The sequence below is a fragment of the Phascolarctos cinereus genome, unplaced genomic scaffold (genome assembly GCF_003287225.1).
Source record: "Phascolarctos cinereus isolate Bilbo 61053 unplaced genomic scaffold, phaCin_HiC Scaffold_726;HRSCAF=1367, whole genome shotgun sequence".
NCBI lineage: Eukaryota > Metazoa > Chordata > Mammalia > Diprotodontia > Phascolarctidae > Phascolarctos > Phascolarctos cinereus.
The window spans coordinates 206,386,392-206,393,032 of NW_027556098.1; the positions used below are offsets into that span (position 1 = coordinate 206,386,392).

Genomic DNA, 6,641 nt, shown 5'->3' on the forward strand with positions numbered 1-6,641 from the left:
TGGGCAAAGCTGACAGAAAAAGAAAATAACAAATGCTGGAGGGGCTGTAAGAAAATTGGCAAAATAATGATGTTTTAAAAATTGAGCTATTAATTGGTCCAGCCATTATGCAAAGCAATTTGGAAATGTACTCCAAAAGTTACTAAACTTTTCATACCTTTTTGACTCAGCAGTAGTAGTTCTATATTTCAAATAGATTAAAAAAAAAGAGGAAAAGCAGGTCTTGTGTGTGTGTGTGTGTGTGTGTGTGTGTGTGTGTGTGTGTGGGCAAAGAACTGGAAACTAAGGAGGTACCCATCAATTAGGGAGTGTCTAACAAATTATGGTATATGAATGTAATGGAATAGTATTTTGCCATAAGAAATAATGAAAGGGTTGTTTTAGAGAAACTTGGGAAGCCTTGTATGAATTAATGCAGAGTAAAGAGAGCAGAACCAGGAAATAATTTATATAACATCAATATTATAAAGAAAAATAACTTTGAAAAACTTTAATATCTTGGATCACTATAATGAGTAATCATGTTTCCAGAGGACAGAGAATGATAGATGCTTCCAATCTCCATGCTACAAATTGAAATATATGTTTTTGGACATGGACAATGAGGACATTTATTTTGTTTGACTATGCTTATTTGTTATGAGGGTTTTCTTTTTCTTTTTTTTAAATTGAGGGTGAGAGGAGGAGAAAATAAATGTTTGTTAATTGAAAAACAAAATAAAAAAAGATAACAGGAAGAGTGATAACAATAGAACCAAGAGTAAATTATGGATAAGAGGACCAGTTTTAAATTTATGGTAATTAATAAATTCATCAAATGTGGAAAAATATAATCAGTGATTGTACTTTACCTTACATATTGTAAATTTATTCAGAAGGAACATTGTTCTATTCTGTCAACCACTTATTTGATACCACCTTAGAATTAACCAGTTTTTTAGCCATTATACAATTTTGCATTTTAGCATGCTTCCTACATAAAAAATTACGTTTCACTTGTTCAACAATTTAGAAAATATTCATATTCTTAAGTTTTACCAACACCCGCCTGCATCAAGGACCTGTTATACTCTGTCTTCTAGGCAGGGCATTTAAATTGCTTCTATTAGCTGAATATCTCTCAGTTCCTAAGTCTTGATACAGTAATCTGAGGTGTCAACATGCTGTAATTGAACAGTTGTGAGATTTTTGCTTTTCTTTTCTTAAAAACTCAACTTACAAAATATTACTGACTTTTTTTTCAAGATGCTCATCCTATAACATCTTTCTTATTCATTACTAATTGCATTTTCAAAGTGGTATGAGCAGAATTTTTATTTCAATGTCCCCCAGTGTAGCAGAGAAGCTTTTAACTCCCACAGAAGTATTAATGCAATCTCTTCCCAGAGAGATGGATTATGAGTGAAAATGAATGACAACATTTTGTAACAATAAAAATAATGGGACTGACAGGACAAAAATAATGACATCCTGGAGCATAATCTTAGTAGAAAATAACTAAATCACCTTAAAGGAGATAAATTGTTACCAAATACCATACTTGTCTAATGTGAATTGACAGGTAATGACAGCATCCTTCAATGGAATGGCAGCCTGTAGTCCTATATGCTTTCAAGGGATCAAAGGGTGTGACATTGACTGCCAGCCCTACCAAAACAGAAAACAACTCAGTGCTCTGTGGGTGGATATTTACTATATGATATTATTTCTGGGAAAAGACAGCTTTTTTTTTTTTTGGTTAGTATGACAGCACTTTTCCTGTATATCCTATCTTCTCTCAGGGTAGGAGAGCTAGAGCAAATCTAACCAAAGTCATCCTTGGGACCCAAGTCAGTCCTAAATCTTTGACAAGCTTGGGGCATTGAACCACAACATAACAAAATGGTTTTAAACTTAAGCTATGGCTGAACAATTGGCTTACAGATTTCTATTTCCTATCAATTTATATAACCCTGAAAAGAAAGAGGCAGAGAGAGAGGGAGAGAGAAAAAAGGAGGGAGAGAACCCTTTGCACCTATCTCACCACCATCATCATAGCTCATTCTAAGTATCAAGAAGATTGTAAAATCGGTGAAGATAATAGAGCTTTGGAAAAGAATAAAACTAACTCATAGGATGGCTAGTTGACTCAGGCCCTGATGGTAAATTAGTGAAAGTGCTAGGATTAGAACTCACAGTTTATGAATTTCCAATATTTCTTTCTGTTATCAGACTAAACATTGCCAAGCCTCATTTAACACTCCCATCAGTTAATTTTCTCATTTGTTTAATGGATTTTCATTAAACTTAGTGTAACTGGGTATTCAGACCAGCTTCCCTGAGGGCAAGGAAAATCTATGAAACAGATTTGTGAATTCTGGGAATTGTAGTCCAGGAGAAATAATATTTTCTCCCTGCCCTGGGAGGGAAACTCTTGCGGGAATGTATATACAAAATGAGAGGAGATGGAGCTCAGGTAGCTAGGCATGAGATTTTATTTCAGTTTTGGGAGTGGAGGGCAAGCTTGGCAGGAACAGTACATTGCTTGTCTGAGAGAGAGAAGCTCCTTTAGATATTTTGCAATGTAAGTACGAGTCTAGAGTCTGGGAGTTGCAAGCCTGACTCCAGTGGCCATAGCCTCTGTTTACTTCAAAACAATAACACATCTCTGGTGGCCAGGCTAGTAAACAAATTGAAGCTCACTAGTTGTTGCTGCTTCTAGTGATCTGTGAAAAGCCAATGAGGGCTTAACTTCTTCCTCTTCTTGCTGAGAAATTAACTTCCACATTTCTCTTTTTCTTTAAGCTGTTTCTAATTAGTTTCTTTTTTTCATATAAAATCACAACAATCATAACTTCTTCTGATTAATGTCTTATCAATTGTTAAAAAAAGGGAATGCAATGGAGGGAGCTATTTAATGGCTTGTAGGGTAAAGAACTAAACAGGACAAAGGTTTGAATCTCCATCAAAAATTGCTGGGGTTCTCTTTTTATACTAGCTTGGGAGCTCCGAGCTGTAACAGTGAGAATGATTTTATAAATTCTGTTGCTGAGTCATTTCAGTTGTGTCTGACTCATCGTGACCCATTTGGGGTTTTTTTTGGCAAAATTACTGGGGTGGTTTGCCATTTTTCTCCGTCTCATTTTACAGATGAGGAAACTGAGGCAAACAGGATTAAGTGACTTGCCTAGCTAGTCTGAGGCCAGATTTGAACTCAGGAAGATGTCTTCCTGATTCCAGGCCTGGACCTCTCTGAACCGCCTAGCTTCCCTAATATCTCTTTTAAACTCCTAAATTTTAGAGATTTAGAGATTTAGAGACTAACCATTTCATTTAAGACTATTTACATAGAGTACTGCTTCTGTTTTAAATAGATTGAGGTGGCATTAGAATGCTGAGCCAGTCAGGCCAACTTTTTTCTCAAGTAGCCTAAGACAAGTTCACTTTTCACCTATTGTTTCTTTTCCCTTTGAAGCTGGTGGCCCCAGGTGAGGGAGAGAGCAGAGGTTTGAGTAAGAGAGTCAGGAATGCCCCCAGGGCCTACTTAAGGGAGGAGCTGGCAAAGATTAAGATCTTATTCCAAAGGTGGTGACAAGGAGGGAGTTCCCCTTCCTTTCATTTTCATTTTTTACCTGTACTTCCAACTTTGCCGGATATCACCACCTGCTGGTTACAATGGAAAGGCATACTTGTCAAAATGACCTCAGTGTTAAATCTCTTGATTTAAATCCACTTTAACAAATCCCAAGAGACACTTTGGTAGAGTGGATAGAGAGCAGGTCTTGGAGTCCAGAAGACCTATGTCCAAGGCCTATCTGTGACATGTACTAGCCACGTGTCTGTGGGCATGTCACTTTTAGCGCTCTAATTTTTTAAGTTATAGTAGTCAATGACGTGCATTGGTAGAGAGATTTCTCCACATCACAGGCAGAGAAGCCCCTCCCCCTCCAAAGAGCAAAGAGCGTATGGCCTACCTCTGAATCTGGGTTGCTTCTCCCTATTATATCGGTTCCCCCCATGTTTCTATACACTCCTGCTCCTGGAGAGTGATACAATTATGGAAAATACAACCTTTTTTTCAGCCAAGTTAGAGTCCATTCTTCCCTGATGAAACCTGTTATAAGATTCTCAATGGAAAATTGCTTTAATGGCATCCTTTTTTTTTTTTAACTTTTTAGGGTAAGTCTAGCCTCTTATAATTCCTTCTCCCAGCTTCTCCCTTTGCCTGCTCTTACCCAGCCCTCTCAGGGCTCCTCAATCCTGTTGAGTGACCCAATAAATTATTATCCCTTCTTTTTCATGTCCAGACCAAGTAGTGTATTTTCAGCTCTTCCATTTCTTTCCTCTCCTCTCTTCCCTTGAACAACTTCCACTGTATTTTACCCCACAAAGACATTGATTCATTTATAAGCCAGTGTGACATTTAGTCTATGTAATTTTAATTCGGTTCTTCCTCATTCCCTTAGACTGAGTCTAAATTGTCTTTAAATTTTTAGCCCTTTAAAGTCTTTTTTTCCCCTTGATGGTCCTTTTTGTTTAATATTTTTAACACTCAATTTGAATTATTTTTAAAATAATATTCTAAAACAATGAGAATATTGATTTAGTTGTTCAGTCTTTTCTTGATAATTGTACTTATTTACCGGTCTTGTATTTCTCTTATTTTGGAATATAGATTAGTTAAGTGATCTGTTCACATCAGACTTCTTTTACAGGAATTATTCAGATGCTTCTCTTTTCAATTAATCAATCAGCAAATATTTATTAAGCATTTACTTAGTGCCTGGCACCATGTTATACACTACACTACACACACACACACACACACACACACACACACACACACACACAATCCTTACTCTCAAGGAACTTACAACGTAATATGAGAGAAAACAAATACCTATGCAATATGTGCACGATGAATACATTTTTTGGAAAGTTTATCTTTTTTTCATTGGTGATTAGGTTTAGTTTTATAGGATATGTTATTTTAGTGCACTTCAAGCTATTTTTTTCCTTTTAGAAATCTCATCTCAAATATCTTGTAAATATGGAATAATCCTGGAATAATCTGAATTGACTTTCCTTCATAGCTGAAGGCCTTTTTCCTGACTGCTTGAAAAATTTATTGTTTGGCATTGAAATGGATGATTCAGAGGTTGTTGTGAAATTAGGTGGTTGAAAGGATAGTGATGGGATCAAAAGAAATAAAGAAGTTTGTAGGAGGTCTGGGGTTTGAGTAAACACAATGAATTCCATTTTTTGACATATTGCATTTGAGATGATGCTAAAATATCCACGTGGAGATATTGAGTTAAGTAGTTGGTGATACGGAGAGATTAAAGCTGAATACAGTGATTTAGGGATCATCTAATTGAACCCATGGTTACTGACATTATCACGAAAAGAAAGGGTGGGAAAAGAGAAAAGGGCCCAGAACAGAGCTTTGGTGGGGGGGTGGGGCCCTCTATCTTTAGGGGTAGAGATGGATGATGATCCAACAAATAAGTCTTAGAACTTATAAGGAACTCTCAATTGGCCACTCAGTCATTTTTTCCACAGCTGTCAATGTTGGGCCAGAAAACAAACCCTAGAGGACTTAACTCCTTTAGTTCTGTGATTCCAACCCTAGCAACTGTCCCAATCACAAATGCCTCATGTGGCCCAATATATCTAGGCACACTCCAGCCATGTTTAATTTACCACTTGGCCATATTCTTAAGTTGTCCTCTAGCCACACACTTCCCCTTCCCCTATTTTTCACCCTCTACTTTCTGGTTCTGAGACTAGAATCAATTCAGCACTGCCATTGATTCTAGAGAAAGTGTGTTGGTCTTTTCTCCTATGACTCCACTCAGAAACTCTAAAATTTTTCAAACAAAAATACACCTACTTGGCCATTTCACTGCTATATATATATATTGTCTCCCCCAATGTTTCTTTTTCTTTTTTAAAGCCATAGCAGCTTTATTGGGGACAGACAGAAAGTACCAGGGGCTTAGGAGTTGGCATTGGGGCCCTTACTCTTGCCAAAGATGGGCACTACATTAACAAAGCATCAGTTATACTGTATCCTCCTCTTAGCATGCCTATTCTTCTTCTTCTCCTGCTTGGCCACCTTGGGAGTCTGACCCCCTCACTTTTCCAGCTCAGGCCAAAGAGCCATGGACTTTACCTCCTAGTATCGGAGCAGCCACTCCAGAGTGGACAGAGGCTCCATCACACCCTGCCCCAAGATGGCTTCACCTTCCACCTAGAAGCAGGACCTGGTCCTTGGCAGCGATGCCCACCAGGGATGCCATGTGGGCCTTGATCTGGGCGATAGTCTCCTGCCTTGTCACCTCGACAGTGCTCAGAGCCTGTGCACAGACAAATAGCTGCATGGTGGTGACTGGGGCATGCTAGTTCTGCTTCCACTGAGGGGAAGATGGAGACCAGAAAGAGCTCCCCCAATGTTTCTTGAAGGTAAACAGTGTCTTCTCATACACTAACACACACAGTGCTTGACACAGTATTTGGCACATAAGTGCTTTTTAATTCATTTATAGGAGGAAAACAAAGAGTGAATATTGTTACAGAAGTCAAGGGATAAGAGAGTATTCTGGAAGAATAGGTGGTCAATTGTATCAAAAGATCTGGAGAGGGCAAAGAGAAGACCATGG

The 6,641-nt window shown here is 38.0% G+C and overlaps 1 pseudogene; it reads right to left on the reverse strand.

Annotated features, from left to right (window-relative positions):
* Positions 1-5,977: 5,977 nt before the first annotated feature.
* LOC144454344 (ubiquitin-like FUBI-ribosomal protein eS30 fusion protein pseudogene) lies at positions 5,978-6,362 on the reverse strand (annotated as a pseudogene).
* Between the last annotated feature and the right edge of the window lie 279 nt (positions 6,363-6,641).